The following is a 17,117-nucleotide window of genomic DNA, read 5'->3' on the forward strand; positions in this document are numbered from 1 at the left end:
GATCAATAGCTGTCATGAATCTACAAGCAGGCCCTGGGTAGCCCCATTTTTGGTCCGAGGGTATTGTGTCTACAGGGTAAATCACTTCTGTTTTTCCTCTCCTTCTGTAGACTCAGGAGATAGAGTGTGAAGGAGGATGAGGTGCAAGGGTGAAGTTCTAAAATAAGCCAGAGTCTCAGAAATTTTTCTTAATTGTCCTTGGAAAAGTCCTCCTGAGAAGTCTAAATTTCTGGAAACTCCCTTGACTATTTTCCAGAGCTTTCCTAGAACTGGATAAATGTGCTATGCACCGAGGATGGATATAGACCCATCCTGTGTACATGGATATTCTTTAAAACTAGTGGCACTCAATGTATATGTGAAAGCTGTGGTATCTGTTGGGATTTGATGTACACCAGGGTACTATGGTCATTTGTACGATACAGTGACCAAAATGTCCCAAAACCGTCTAGTTGACTTGTACTGTTCACACTACTTCTGTTAGTAAGAAAAACACTGATGGGAAATAACAGATCTCCAAAGGGTAAATTTTTCCTCGATGTGATAATTACCATAGACATAGAGGAGGAGAATGTTATGGTTAATTTTATGTGTCAACTTGGTTGAGCAATACTGCCCATATAGATATTTGTGCCAGCATTATTCTGATGTTTCTGTGAAGGTGTTTTTTTGGATGCGATTAACCTTTGGATCAGTGAACTTCAAACGAAGCACATTACCTTCTATAATGTGGGTGGGCCTCAACTAATCAGTTGAAAAAAAAAATCTCCCCTAAAGAAGAAGGAATTCTGCCAGCAGAAGGCCTTTGGACTCAAACTACAACTCATTTCTGGGTCTCCAGCCTGCTGGCCTAACCTACAGATTTTGACTTACCAAGCCTCCACAATCATGTGAGCCAATTCCTTAGACTCACACACACACACACACATACACACACACACACACTCACTCTCTCTCTCTGTCTCTCTCTTTCTCTCTCTCTCCCTCTCTGTGTGTGTGTGTGTGTGTACACAGTTGCCTGAATAATATAAAGGATTAGAAGGGAAATGTTAAAATTTTAGAATAAACTAGCATTTCTTAGTGAAGAAATAAATTACACTTTAATATCATTTAGAATAGAGAAAATCAATGAAAATCAAACAATAAAATTGACAAACCGTTAACATACATAGATCAATAAAAAAAGAAGACACAAATTATTAACTTTAGGAATGAAAGAGGGGACATTGTTACCAAGAGGAAATAAAAAGATTTTAAGGGAATACTATCAATAGCTGTATGCCAACAAATTGGATATTCTAGATGAAATAGAGAAATTACTAGTGATTTATTACTCAAACTGAAAAAAGAAATAGAAAATCTGAATAAACCTTTAAGGAGCAAAGAGACTTAAATAGTAATCAAAAAACTTTGCAAAACGAAAAGCCCAGGACCAGATGGCTTCACAGATGAATTCTAGCACATGTTTAGAGAATAAGTGACACAATGAAACAAATTTATGAACACTTTAAAAAAGTGTAGGGAACACTTCCCACTCCATTACATGAGGCCAGTATTATCCTGATACCAAAGTCAAAGAAGTCACTAGAAAAAGAAAGTCTATAGACCAATATCCCTATTCCTCAAAATACTAGCAACCCAAATGCAGCAGCATATATGAAGGATTATATCTCACGAGCAAGTGGGTCTTGTATTAGCAATGTAAGGTTGGGGTCAACATATAAAAGTCAATCAGTGTTATACGTCATGTTACTAGAATGAGGAAAAAAGCCACATGATCGTATCAATTGATGCAGAAAAAGGATCTTCTACATACACGATAAAGTATTCTTCAAATAGAGATGGTTTCACTACTTCCTTGCCAATCTGGAGGACTTTTATTTTTTTCCCTCGCCTAACTGCTCTGGCTTCCACCTCCAGTACTATGGTAAATGAAGAGACCAGAATGCACATCCTTGTTAGTTTCTGATCTTAGGGAGAAAATTCTCAGTCTTTCACCATTAAGCATGCTGTTAGCTGTTGGGTTTTAGTAGATGCCCTTGAACAAGTTGAGGAAATTCCTTTCTATTCTTAAGTTTTTATCATGAGAGGGTGTTGAATTTTGTCAAATGCTGTTCAACTCAACCATCTACCAACTGTTCATCAAGGTTGCGGGTACCTCCCACATCGCTATATCAAAGGTTGATTCTCTTCCCTCACCTTATTTGAGCACTCCTTCCCTTCCTACAACTTCTCTTTTATTGGCTCCTAGAAAAATCACATCCCTGGATATCCTTCTATTTCATTTATGGTTCTTCTCTTGTCCAAGCCTACATCCGCTCCCTGGTGATCTCATCCAGCTTCATGGCTTTAAATCTTACCTAACTTTGACAACTTCTGAATCAACAGCTGGAACTCAAAACTGCCTATCCAGTTGCCTATTGAACAATTCTATTTGAGTATCATAAACTCAGCATATCCCACAGAGGACCCTTGATTTCCCCCCACCCCAAACCTCTACTCCACAGTCTCCCCCGTCTCAGGAACTGGTGACTCCACCCTTGCAGTTACTAAGTCCAAAAATGGTCTCATCCTTGATTCTCCAACTTGTCTCAAAATCCTGTCTTATCTGCAGAATGTATCCCAAATCTCATATCTTATGATTACCTCCGCTGATAATATTTTGTTTCCAGCCACAATCATTTCTTGCCTGGGCTCCCACATAGCTCCCTGTCTCTGCCCTTGCTCCCTTGCAGTCCCTTCTCAACAGACCAGCCAGAGTGATCCTTAAAAATGCGTCAGGTCATGTCATTGCTCAGAACTCCTCAAGGATTTCAAATCTTACACACAATGAAGAGCCCCTGTGTCCCCTTCCTCTCCACTACCATTCTGTTACGCTGCCAACCTCAAGTCCTATCCATCCCGTGTTCATCGGTCTCCTTACTTGCCCTTGGATGTGTCAGGGTCCTGTCTCAGGGCCTTTGCACATGCTTGTTTCACTCCTTGGAATTCTCATTCCCCACAAGGCTGCTTTTCAGTTTTTTGCTCAAACATGACCATTACACAGAGGCCTTCCTTAACCACTTAATAGAAAGTTGAAGCCCAGGGTGCCTGGATGGCTCGGTCAATTAAGTGTCCAACTCTTGATTTCTGCTTAGGTCTCATGGTTTGTGAGATTGAGCCCCATGTCGGGCTCTGTGCTGACAGTACAGAGCCTGCTTAAGATTCTCTCTCTCTCTCTCTCTCTCTCTCTCTCTCTCTCGCTCTCTCTGTCCCTCCCCTGCTCACTCTCGCTCTCAAAATAAGTAAGTAAACTTAAAAAAAAAACAACAAGGAATCTGAAGCCCCATTTCCCCAGTTCCTCCTGTTTTGTTTCTTTATAGCACTAATTGCCATTTAAGGTATTATATAATTGATTTAGTTGTCAGTCCCCAACCTACCCCCAATATGGAAGCTCTATGAAAGGGTATTTGTTTTGATCTTTGTTGAAACTCCAGTGCCTAGAAGAGTCTAGAACATAATAGGCATTCAATAAATATTAGAGGGGAAAATCCAGAAATACTACTATAATACAGTTATATTTTGTAAATACCAGAAGAAACTGCTAACCAGGGTTAAAGTGGTTGTGTCTTGAGGGAAAAGGTAGGACTAGAAAGGAAAAGGGAAAGATATACTTGTTTTGGGTTTGCAAGACTTGCAAATACTATTTGACTTCTCAATTTATTAAATAGAGCCATATGGCATTCTATTGCCTTCTGACCTACAAAACAGGACTATGAAGCAATTTCATGGGCTTAACCTAATGCATATGTTACTCTAATAAAAATACAAAATTTAAAATTATTTTCAAAAATTTTGATGTGGGGAATACAAAAGAAAACTCAGAAGACAGGAGACAATTCACAGATTTGGCTATGTAGATCTTGAAACGTCTAGATGCTACGAATCTTGGAATAGAAAACGGTAAAAGCCAACCAAAAGATCAGAAGAAAATGTGCACAACAGAGAGAGGGCTTAATATTCACGGCACAGGAGGAGCTCATCTAACTAACAAAAGACAAAGAAATTGATAGAATTATTTGAGGAAAAAAAGAAAAACTAATAAAAAGTCACAGCATTAACACTCACAGTATATTTTAAGGTGTTTACCAGATAATACTTTTATCATAAAACAGTCATTTATGTTAGCATGTTACTTTCGTGAGACCTCCTTTAAACGTCCACTCTTAACTATAGAGAACTGATGGTCACCATCAGAGAGGTGGGGGGGGGAGGTGGGAGAAATAGGTGATGGGGATTAAGGTATGCACTTGTCGTGATGAGCACTGGGGCGATGTATGGAAGTGTTGAATCACTACACTGGATGCCTGAAACTAATATTACACTGTATGGTAACTAGCTGGATTTAAAAAAAAAATAAAGAAAAAATAAAGAAAAAAATAAAAAAAATAAAAATCTTGAGGATCTGGCTTTTTAGGGTAAAACAGAATCCCACATAACAGTCAACTTGTTCCATTATATTATATTATTTATAATGTACATAATGTATATAATTGTAGTCTAAAAATAAAAAAAATAATAATATAATTTAAATTATATATATAATAACCAGAGGCTATCAAACTTGTTTATCCTGCAAAAGAAAACGTTTCAAATCTGTGGTCCTTATTTGAAGTGTTTCTTTAAAAGAAGACAATCAGAAACACAATTCGTTCATGAATCCTATTCTCTCATATTCGTTTTAAAAACAAGGGTCTTTTTATCGTATGCTTCCCTTCTCAGGCACCTTGCTAGACTCCCTTAACTCAGTCCTCCCTAAATGAACTTCAAGACACGTGAACCTGTGGCAGTCTCTTGCTACACACGTCAGACTAAGCATTTAGGCCAGAAGGAAACACCACCATGATGCGCATATATTAAAACACACTGGCCATGTTTTTCCCTTTGCCACCGGAAAGGACAATTTTCTCTAAGAGCAGGAGCTGAGTGGAATGGATAGCTATAATCTGTCATCAGGGCTTGCAAATTCAGAAGCCTTCAGAAGCTAGACAGGCCGAAAAATCTTAAGTTGTCTTCCATCGACATGAATGCATTTTGCACCACACACTCAGTCCTCGGAGAAACAGGGTGTCCCGTTTTTCTTAAACACAATCTGGCTATATTTATTTCCGCCACATTGGAGAACATGGATCCCAAGGAATGCATCACTGGTATAACACAAACACCAGCACAGCTGCTAGGAGAACGTCTGCGGACGTCCCGCCTCAGCATGGCAAGACCGTAAGTGGTGGGCACTGTGCTCAACCAGAGACCTTATGCTCCACTTACAGAGTCAGTTGTAACTCAGCTCCAGCTGGTCATCAGAAGATGAAGGCCTAGTGCAGTCAAGTCTTCCGTTTCGTCAAAGGAGTCAGAAATTTTTACGTGGAATTTCTCAAATGTGTGGGCCTAACAAAAATATATATTTTGTCCAAACATAGCCTAAAGACTGTGCACTACCAGTTGGATATGAATCATTGTATGATGCATGATATTCCCATCTTACCGAGATGGTGCCCTCTTCTCGTCTGTAATTGGGTGATGGAGCATGGTCTCCTGGAAACAGAAAGCCCTCTGCCTTTTCCTAAAAATTACTAAGGGGCGTGGGGTATCTGCATGTTTTATCTCACCTGCGAATGCCAAGTTCTTTTAATCTAAGGCACTCCTGGAGGCTCAGTCCCACCCCATCTAGTCTGCTTTGGGGCTCTGTTCAACCAAAGTCCTTCTGATTTCAAGACTTTCAAGTCTTTACCATCAGCTCCATCATCTCTGTCTACGAATGGACCCTATTTCCCTCTCCCACTAAAATACTTCTACTTTCAACTACAAAAATGACCTTAAACCCAACTGCTATCTTTCTTTCACTATCCATTCTTATTCCTTGACACCTCGCGATTTAGCTTCTCAGAGTTATCAGTGATTCTAGGTAACAATGGAGCTCTTGCTAGATCGGGTGGCATTTTATCCAGACCTCATTTTCCTGTAGTTTTTCACTGTCCAGGAAGCCAGCCCTTACTGTGGTCTCAGGGTTCCAGAGCACAGCAGAGAAAGAACACACACATTGTGTCACCCAAATCTCAATAGGCCTGGTGCTTTGCAACAGTCACCTCTCCCCATGTTACTCCTTCCACCTTCATCCCCTGCTGCTAACTATAATTCCACCTTACGCTTGGTGCCCAATTCTAACGTCATCTCTTATGGGACCGAGTCCTTCACTGCTGGGATGATCGTCCCCTCAATCCTTGAATTACAACATTTTATGTGACTCTCATCAGATACCGCTTTATACCACAGTCACTCACTGGATGGATACACACTACCATCTAATTGAGGTTTATGCCCTTCAAGTCAGGGAGAGTAGGTACCTCTCTCTATTTTTGAGAGAGGTAGAAGCTTGTAGTAATGTCTGCCCATCTCTTCACATCTCCCTTTTGGCCAACGGACATTAGCACATGTGATGTGAGCAGAGGCTTCACATACATACTGGCGATTTTTTTCTCTGTTGCCGTCTGGAACCCTGAGATGCTTTACGGGCTAGTGTCCTGGAGGATGAACAACTATAGGACACAGAAACCAGTGGACCCAGTGAGCCCCCTACCCCTCAGACCAACCAGAGCCCAGCCAAACCACCAGACTGCAAAGATTCAGCAAGCTGACACAGACCAGAAGAACCACTCAGCTGACCACAGAATCAGGGCAATAAATACTTGCTGCCTGAAGCCATTAAAGCTTCTAAGAGTGTAAGGAGAAGGGATTAACCAATATACAGAATATTTGGCACACTGTACTGTTCTGAAATGAGTAAAGAACGAATGAAACTTCAACTCCTGTCTGATCATCTACTTCTAGTTTTTCTAGCCTAAAAACGGGAATACTCTAGATTTTGGCATGGAGTTTCTGGTTTGTTTTGTACAATGAAAAACTAAAGGGCAGCATGCTGTCAAAGGTCAAGTACAGGCATTCTATGTGCACAGATATATATGTGGAACAGGATGTACCATTCACTGTCTGTAGGTCCTTAGGTGTTTCCCGTAAGCTTTCTGAACTTCAGTTTCCCTTCAGTAAAGTGGAAAAAATACCACCAGTCTCACAGCATTTGAGATAATATATATTAAATACTAAATATAGTATCTGGCAAATTTCTCCAATAACCAAGAGACATTGTCTAAAATCAAGGAGGGTGAAGCAGTCGTCTCGAAAGCTGTGTTTCGCTGTGTTTCTACACAGTCACCTGTCACGAGTGCAAGTAGGGAACTAGTCAGTTACCTACAAGGCAAGGGCGGGAAAGGTCTGATGTGAGATGTAGATGAAGAGAATTCTGACGCCTTTAACAATTTCCAGAGACCTTGGCTTTTGCTTATAACATCCCTTGCCGTGGCCACGCTGGAAAATTTTCCCTTCCGATACAGATTAGCGCCTTAATCATAGGCTTAGTTATAGTTGGGGCTGTCCAATCAATGGTTATGTAGAGGGGTGTTATGCGAAGAATAAATCATTAGAAGACAAAACCCAAAAAGTTACTTTGGAAGAAGTTATTTCGAAGCTTTGACTAATTAACAGCTAACCAGATAATTTAGAAAAGTCCAGCCGCTGTTAACTACATAAAATGACTTCACCACAGTTTTCATCTTCTATCCAAAAACATACGATGATTTACAAAAATACAGCATCCGGAGAGCTTCTTGGACAGCACCACAAAAGCACACTATGAATTCCTTTATGTCCAACCCACTGAGCCTGTTTCACATAAAGGTTCATGCTACCCCCCCTACCCCACCCCCCCACCGGAACATCAGAGCATGCTAGGGCGGATATGCTCATTTAAGATAAAACAACATCATGGTTTTGAAGAAAGCAACAGAAAGAAAGAAATCCTCTTCCATGACCGATTGCTCACCTATATAGGTTCCACTGTGGCTACCAGCATATTCAGCATCTTCTGGATGGAGGGTAAAAGCATACAGAACAAAAGCCGAGAAATAAAGCAGAACAGTTAGAGAAGCCCAGCCACAGATGCAAAAAATAAATCACTCAAAACGATTCTGTAAAGCACAGCGTCAACCAGCCCTCACAATGCCACTCTTAAACATAAAACATTTTGTTTTATATTTAAGTTTCGAGTCATGTTTCAAAACATCATGCGATTTGTTTTTTAACCTTCCGCAGGGGTTACCTGATGCAGTTCCAAGGAAATTATAAAAGGTCTGCCTACGATGTTTCTACTTTTCACAGGTAAGAAAATCACCACACTGGATCCCCAAAGTGAGCTTATTTTTGTAAATCAGGCTCTTGGATAATATGTAAAATACAGAACTTATTTCGGCTCTCTGGATTAGAGAGAAAGGTTACAATGAAGACACAGTCTTTTCTTTTGATGGGAAGACATTCTGTGTCGGGATGAACTAAAGGCAGAATATTTCTATTTTGATTTTGACTTTGAAAAATGAACAGAGGAAAGCAGTTTAAAACAAACAACGTGCTACTCATTATTTCTTGGAGTTAAATGAAAACTGGGTTACGCGTATCTTCAAATTTTAATTTAAGTAGCGGGGCACTTATTGCTTTAGAACCCTAATCTTCGCATCAATGTACTTCTGGAACTGAGAACACAGCTTGTGCAGACGTCAAATAGTTGAGAAGATGCCCCTGACATCCTTATGTTAAAGTGAGGACGTCAATATATTTGAACAGCATTGAGACTATTGGCAGAGAATAAAACAACGTACTGTTGCAGATTACTTTCTATATTTCTGCTATATGAAACAAAAATAGTGCAGTTCTTTCTAAAACAAAGTCCAATCATGATTTTCAGTTACTGTAATGTCAAGAGGGATGTCTGGATGTACAAAATCTTTTATAAACTACTTGCTATGTTCAATTTAATCCGCCCAGATGTGTACTAAACAAAATTAGTAGACTACGCCAGGGAAACTTTTATACATGTACCTTTAATTTCCTCTGAGAAGCACAAAGAAAATGAGAAAGCAAATGATTAAATGTGCAGAAAACACAAAGTAGGAAGAAGATGCATCTAAGGGGAAAAAAAAATCCACCTACCACACTCAACTGTTTCCACATCTTAGAAAAGCCAAAGGGAAAAAAAATGTATTTTAAATATTTCAAAGTTGTTAGTCAACAAATAAATAGAATTCATGAAAACCTACATTTTAGACTGCACTGGAGTCTTGGTCTAAAAAGAAGGTGTATACCAAAAGCAGTAAAAGCACAAGCCTTCATTCAGCTTATTAAGTGCCCAAATGGGAAAAATAATGAGGAAAAAACTTTTTTTTTTTTCAAAATAACACCTTCAACAGGGGATTATCTTCATAGCACAGCTCTGTCTGTAAACTAATCTATCTATTCAATACATAGGATGCATACTTAGACAACCCTTAAAACGCCCTTAAAATGTCTAGGTACCCTATAAATTTAACAATATTCTGGCAATTATCAACTTATTACAAATATGAAGTGAGTCAGGCAGAACCCTTTACATCTTTTTGTCTATATTATTTGATGAAAAGTATTTTTTTTGATCATGCATCCTACTGTGTTTATTTTTTTTTCAATATATGAAATTTATTGTCAAATTGGTTTCCATACAACACCCAGTGCTCATCCCAAAAGGTGCCCTCCTCATGATGTAAAGTATTTTTAAAAAAACAGTCTAAAAAATAGTTGTTACTAATAGGACAGAAATTTAAGAGTTGCCTTTGACTTAGGAGACTCACCTTCGGTTAAAGGTGGGAAACAAAATCTGGCAATTTAATAGCAGCAAAATGTAACCATGAGTCAAGGGAGAGCATATTTTGCTACGAGACCTTGTAGAATGAACAGGACAGTTCTCTGCTCACTTCTCTCTCTAAACAGCGGAGTGGGCCAAAGGAAACACTTAGGAGAGACTGTGCACCATTTTATTTTTATCTTTCAAATACCTATGGGTCCTCCAACTACATTGGTTCTATCTGAACAGCATTAGTAAAAATGGCAAGCACATCGTGTGATTCAGGCTCACATGATAAGTCACCCCAAGTTGTGAGTTTATCTACACTCATTTCTTAGTAGCTGTGAAATGCCATGTACATCTAAGGCAAGTTATCAGGAAACAAATAATAAACTTTGCAATGTGGATTAGGACAAGCCAAGCAACTAGGCTTAGTGGAAATAACACAAGCTGTGCTTCAGATGGGTCAATCTGCAAACTCAGACACGCCACCGTTAAGTGGATTGTTAAACAGAAAGTATGTTTTCTGATAGGAACAACAGGACTGAGTGTTGCACCCCGATTACAGAAACAGTGTCGTGTAAATCAGATGACAAAAGCCATGGATCACACACACAAGTGCAAAAAAATAAACATCGCCATATCACATAGAGTATGGTATGTTTCATATTCTAATAAAAGGTTGTACATTCTCAGAAGAGTATTTCCTCCACACTCTTACGTAGGAAGAGAACGATATTTTCTGCATGGTACACACGTGCATATACATCCAAGCAAGCATCATGCTTAATAGACATCCAACAGGAAAAGCAAAGAACACTTTTCCTTAACACTTCGCAAGTTCGAACAAAGAGGAAAATATACAAAAGGCTGATCCCAGAAGACACTTGGGATTACTGCAGGATTCTCAACTATGGTAAGGCACTGTTCTGTGCGCTTTAAATGCATAAACTCGCTGAATTCTCCAACAACTCCGAAGCCAGTGCTATTATCTCCAGGTTACAGATGGGAATCAGAGGTACAGGGAAGCAAAACACTCTTGGATGTGGACCCACACGATCTGGCTCCAGAGTGTGTTTTTAACTACTATACTATACTAATCACACCAAAATCACTTTTTAAATTACTCTAACTTCAGGCTAGGAAATACAAGTCAGGGGAGAGGTCAAATGAAGTAAGTTTCTTTTAATTTTCCTGTCTACTCCCACCATCTCCCAGCACACCAGCCTCTCGCCCCCTCCTCCCCCAAAGCTTGAGCCACCCAAGTGCGTGTCTCCTGACCGGAGAGGTACAGGAGACTCTTCCCGGCATTACCAGGAGTCGACTCTCCACATCAACACTGAAGAGCTGGATGGGAGAATTACAAAAATCACCGAGGAGAGGCCAACAGGGTCACAAAGAGTAATTTTGGCAGTCTTCAGAGAACAGAGTGGAAAAGGCTCTCGTGAAGAGCATTTGACGAGCTCAACGTAACAGGGCAGGGGGAACTTTTCCACGCTGCTGGATGCTACTCTATGTAGAGCAATGTCAGATACTCTTGACAAGAGGAGAAACTGTGTCTATATAGGTATGATAGCATTTACGGGGGCAAAGTTAAATCTCCACCCTAGAAGCTGCTTTCTTATGCCCCGCTCTGCCCCTATGCAATCTTCCCTAAAAGTCTGTAATAATCCACGACCAGTGACCACACCTCTAATTGTTAAGCAACTCTTTCTTACCTGCATGGTATTGGGTCCCCACGACAAAAGGCAAGAAACAGTATGGCGTTAGAACCCCTCATATGGAAAGGCTAAACGCACACACCCTGATAGTGTTTTAGAAGCAACATCTTCATTTATGGAAGTAGAACACAGTCTACTGAGATGAAAAGTGAGCAACAATAACTAGGCCGTCAGCTCAACCATCTCATGGCATGAGCAGTCAGACGTGCAATTTACAGCTTAGTTCATCTCCACCTCTGTCCACACAAACTCTGACCTCTGGCATCTCCCCAAAAAAAGCAGTAAACATTAGGGGAAGAAAAGCCACATTCATTATTTTTTAAAACCCACCAGTATTGAGAAAATATTTGCCAAAGTTTCAGGCATACAAATTTAACATAAGAACATAAGCAATCTACTTATTAATTTCTGAATTAAGTTTATGTAGGAACATAATAAATAAGCATTGTTTAAGATGCCAAGAGGAAGGAGCTTACTCAACTTGAAAAGTTGTATTATAACAACCTGTAGAGTACGGTTATGTATATTATTCTCAAATTTTTGGCCTTCCAAGATACTGGTACCATGGAGAGAGAATTCATTTGCTTACTCAGTGTTTAAATCGTGCTGTTGGCAGGGGTGCCTGGGTGGCTCAGTCGGTTGAGCATCCAACTCTTGATTTTTGCTCAGGTCATGATCCCAGGGTCATGGGATCAAGTCCCGTGTCGGGTTCTACACTGAGTGTGAAGCCTGCTTGGGATTCTCTCTCCCTCTCTCTCAAAAATAAAAATAAAAAACAAAACTAAAACTAAAACATTTAAATTGTGCTGTTGGTTGGTTGTGATCTTTAATCCCCAAAATGCTTGTCTTTGAATCAACTCAGTTATATCCTGTTTGAATTCAATATTAAGTATTTATCCAATTAAACAAATATTGGCTTTGGTTCCAATTAAATATTTTCTTTTGTATCCACATGACAGCAGCCACAACTGGTTAAAACAAATTCTAAATATGGCATTTTGTGTTTTTACATTCTAATCTTTGAAAGGTCAAAAAATCATACCTTCTGGGTTTTAAGAGTTCTATAGGGGCACCTGGTGGCTCAGTCGGCTAAGCATCCAACATCGGCTCAGGTGATGATCTCATGGCTCCTGAGTTCGAGCCCCACATCGGGCTCTGTGCTGACAGCTCAGAGCCTAGAGCCTGCTTCGGATTCTGTGTCTCCCTCCCTCTCTGCCCCTCCCCAACTCATGCTCTGTCTCCCTCCCTCTCTCAAAAATAAACAAACATTAAAAAAAATTAAAGCATTCTCCAGAACTGTTTTATAAAAGAAAAATTTTCAATTAATATTATTCAATCAGCAGTATGAGAAATTTTCAGGTATTTATGCTTTGATAACTAGAAAAGGAAATTAATTACTGTAAATGAAGATCATACTGGAGTATTCTCCTGTAAAATACACTACTTGAATAAGAAGAGCCTTTTCTGAATACCATGTAAACCAGATTTAAATATGTTATGGGGCACTGCGGTGGTTGTATCAGTTAAGCATCCAACTCTTGATTTCAGCTCAGGTTATGGTCTCACGGTTCATGAGATCGAGCCCCGCACTGGGCTCTGTGCTGACAGTGCAAAGCCTGCTTGGGATTCTCATATTCTCTCTCTCTCTCTTTCTCCCTCTCTCTGCCCCTCTTCCCAGTCATGCTCTGTCTCTCTCTCTCTCAAAATAAATAAACATTTTAAAAAAAAAAGAAAGAAGTCATATGCTATTGAGGTCAAACTTATTAATGTTTGTAACTGTTAGGAAGACAATTCTTAACTTATACAGTTTAATTTCAACAAAAGGGAACAGACAATATTTTGATTAAAGAAAATCCTGTTTCTTTTTAAATGTTAGGTGATATCATACTGCTTTATATACATGCAGCTGAACTATAAAAAATAAGGTTTTGGCAGAAAACCATATAGAGCACTTTAAATTATAGCGACACAAGAATTGCAAGCTGCCAAGCGTCAATCACGAAAACTACTCCTGTATGTTACTTGAAAATAAGATATACTCTGAACTCATTTCCAAAACACTTAACCTGTATCTGTCATGTAATAATCTTTGAGTTGGCTGTGTCACAGAAAACCTATCATACTTCTAGGTCTGCTCTTCTCCGTGACTAATGTAAATCCACTGTGTAAGAACCTATCATCAGATGAAAGGAGGGAACACAGACTTCCATGACGAATGTCTTTGTTGGGTAAACTATTCTTCGAAAAAAATAGGAGGTGAGTAGAGGAGATAAGTCCCTCTCTCAAGCTTCTAAGATTTAATTACGCTCTAGTTTTAAGAGTTCGTATTTTTCAGGAATGTTTAATTTCAAGGGACAAATTATTTTCTTTGAGAGGCCTGTGTTTTCAGTCTGTATTAGATATGCCATGATTCTTAAGGAGAGGAAATAACCGGAGGCACCTGAGTGGCTCAGTCGGTTAAGCATCCGACTTTAGGTCAGGTCATGATCTCGCAGCTTGAGAATTTGAGCCCCGCATCGGGCTCTGTGCTGACAGCTTGGAGCCTGGAGCCTGCTGCAGATTCTGTGCCTCCCTCTCTCTGTGTTCCTCCCCTGCTTGCATTCTGTCTCTGTCTCTGTCTCTCTCTCAAAAATAAATAAAGATTAAAAAAATAAATTTTAAAAAAGAGGGGCGGGGTAGGAAATAACCAAGCACCGAAGATGACTACCACAGAGTTTTGCACGAGAATGCCAGCTTTAAAGTCTGAAGAAGTCAGTATTCTGGCTCTTGATTTTATCTACCATGGAGCCAGGGTCTAGAGCTGTAGCAGAAACATAAATGCAAAGATAATAGTCCTGGATTCTCTGTTTCTTTTTGACTTCTATCTTGACATTGACTGAAGCCCTATAGTTTCAGAGTTTTTCCTCCACGCAAACTTTAGTTATGATGATACACTGTGAGTCAAATAAAGACTAAACCCATAGTAATACAAGCAATTATTTTGTGAAAAAAGTTAACTGGTCAATTTGATATATATTACCCGAGTCATTATCCTAAAATTCAATGTTTAACACTATCTCCTAGGTTTTAAGTGTACTTGTAAAATTTAGTACAGAAAATTATCAACGTGACTATTTTTTAGTAAGTGTATAAACACCAACATGACAGAATTCTTTTAAAAACATTTACATTAAGTTAGAAACTTTTCTTAACACCTAGTCTGTGAATTATTATTCAAAGTCATATGAATAAGGGGCACCTGGGTGGCTCAGTTGGTTAAGCATCCCACTTTGGTTCAGGTCATGATCTCACAGTGAGTGAGTTCGAGCCCCTCATCGGGCTCCATGACGACGGTGCAGAGCCTGCTTCGGATTCTCTCTCTCCCTCTCTCTCCGACCCTTCCACTCGCTCGCTCTCTCACTCTCTCTCAAAAAATAAACTTAAAAAAACCCCCAAAGTCATGTAAATAAAAGATTTTATATCAACTTTGTTTTTTTTCATAGCATTATTCTGTAATTTAGCAAAGAGCATGATAGATGTCTTATCCTAAAAATCCAAGTACCGAATGTTGAAGTCCAGGAAGTGTTGGGTCAAATGGCCTTTACAAGTGTAGTTATATAAACAATCACTAACAAATACACAGATTACAAAACAAAGTGCTTTTAAATGACTTTAAAAATGTTCAGAACCAGTATAATAATTTAGAGATTTAGGAGACAGCATTAAAAAAAAAAACTTCGAATGGAATTTTATTTAATTTTTTTAAATGTTTATTTTTGAGAGAGAGAGAAAGAGAGAATGTGAGCAGCAGAGGGGCAGAGAGAGGGAGGGAGACATGGATTTCGAAGCAGGCTCCAGGCTCTGAGCCATCAGCACAGAGCCCGACGTGGGGCTCGAACTCATGAACCGTGAGATCATGACCAGAGCCGAAGTCAGACGCTTCACTGACTGAGCCACCCAGGTGCCCTTCAAATGGAATTTTAATTGATAATAAAAGTCCTAGATTCCTATTTAATCTCCACAGAACTATACTGTCTCTTTGAATAAGGCCATATTTTCTATTCGCTAGTGATCTGGATAATATTGACCAGATTTGTTTTTATTTAAAACCAGAGAACATCTGTAGATGAGAACAACTAATGTGTCTCTCCATGAATCAAGTCTAGTTTTAAAACAAGAGAAAAGATGGAAGTGAATGGAGAATCAGTGAACATTCCTAAATGGTATTTTTAAGAGGCAGAAAAAGAAAGAAAAAAAAAAAACCCTCAAAACAAAACAAAACAAAAAACCCTAAAAGATAAAAGCATTTAGTAATTTTGGAATAAGTATTTCTCAGATTCAAATATTAAGGTATTGTCATATAAAAAACTATGCATATTAACAGACAAAAACCATTCATTAAATCAACACCTCTACATAAACACACACATACACACACACACACAACCCCTCTCATATTCACACACATTTATACTAAAACCAGTTGAGGAGAGCTATTACAAAGACAATACATACCTACTCTGTGTAGTTCTTTAAAGAAACATATTTATAAAAACTTCCACTAAATGAGAATTCATAATTATATCAAACTAGACATTTCTGAGCTGCCTAAGACTCAAGCAAATTGGGAGTATGGATCCAGATTCAAGTAGAATTACATCGATTTCCTTTTCCAGTTACACACACTTTATCCCATATGCACCAAATATCTTCGAAGGGGGCAGGCCCCAGTTTAGAAATCCTTCAAAGAGCAAGTCAGGTGGATACCCCACAGCCCCTGCCGGCGAAAATTCATCACACTTAAAAACGATGCAACATTCTGGTGAAGCTGTAAGCTTTCTGATGTCACAATCCATGTGGCATTCTATGACAAGTGTGTTTTCCTTCTGCCCAGACTTAACGGAGCAAGAACAAGCAGGCTTTTGAATCCGTGCCCCACTTGAAGTATTTGCTTGCTCTGTGAGATTTATACTCGACTGTAGTTTGGCTCTCTTATAATGTAATTCCTGGGCTATACGCGTCTACAAACTGACAGAAATAACAGGAGATGTGAAAAATGCAACAATACTAAAACCAGATGTTGGTGTAAAATTCCAGGACCATTTATTTGTGCATTCTGCCTTTTAATGTACAATCTCTGTGTTGAAAACAAAAGGCTTTTTTTACTCTGAAAATGCCTAGAACCAGGAAACGTTTAGAGGAGATGAAGTAGGGAATTTATGGGACGGGGATTTGACAGGGGTGAGGCGTGGAGAGTAAAGAGAAGCTGAGAGAAGGGCAGTATGAAGCCGGGGGGGGGGGGGGGGGGCGGTGAGCTGGGGGGGGGGGGGTAGGGAAATGCATCTAAATCCACACTATCTTTTTCAGTAATCCTACCTCGTCCTTTTTCTGCTCTTATTTTGTTTTAACCTAGTCTCGTAACAACTCCAAACAGGCAGGTTAAAGGTCAGAGTTCCTGTGATTTCTGGATAAGCAAGGAAGAAAGAAGAACAACTGTTCTTAGGCACAACAGCCTTTGTGCCCAAGAAAGTGGTGGGTTTCCTCCCCCTAATTTGACCAATAAGTATCCTCCCCAAACCTTCCAGCTTGGGAGAAATCAAAGAGTTGCACTTCAGGTGACATTTGAAAAACACCTACATTCAGGAGCCAAGGAGAGTAGTAGTTATTTTCTTAAA

At 39.4% G+C, this 17,117-nt stretch overlaps 1 protein-coding gene across 2 annotated transcripts in view; it reads right to left on the reverse strand.

Annotated features, from left to right (window-relative positions):
• The window catches only part of MPP7 (MAGUK p55 scaffold protein 7), a 210,770-nt gene that overhangs the window by 69,268 nt on the left and 124,385 nt on the right, over window positions 1-17,117 (reverse strand). The gene's annotated exons all lie outside the window — the stretch shown is intronic.

Source organism: Panthera onca, chromosome B4, assembly GCF_046562875.1.
Source record: "Panthera onca isolate mPanOnc1 chromosome B4, mPanOnc1 haplotype 2, whole genome shotgun sequence".
Classification (NCBI taxonomy): Eukaryota; Metazoa; Chordata; class Mammalia; order Carnivora; family Felidae; genus Panthera; species Panthera onca.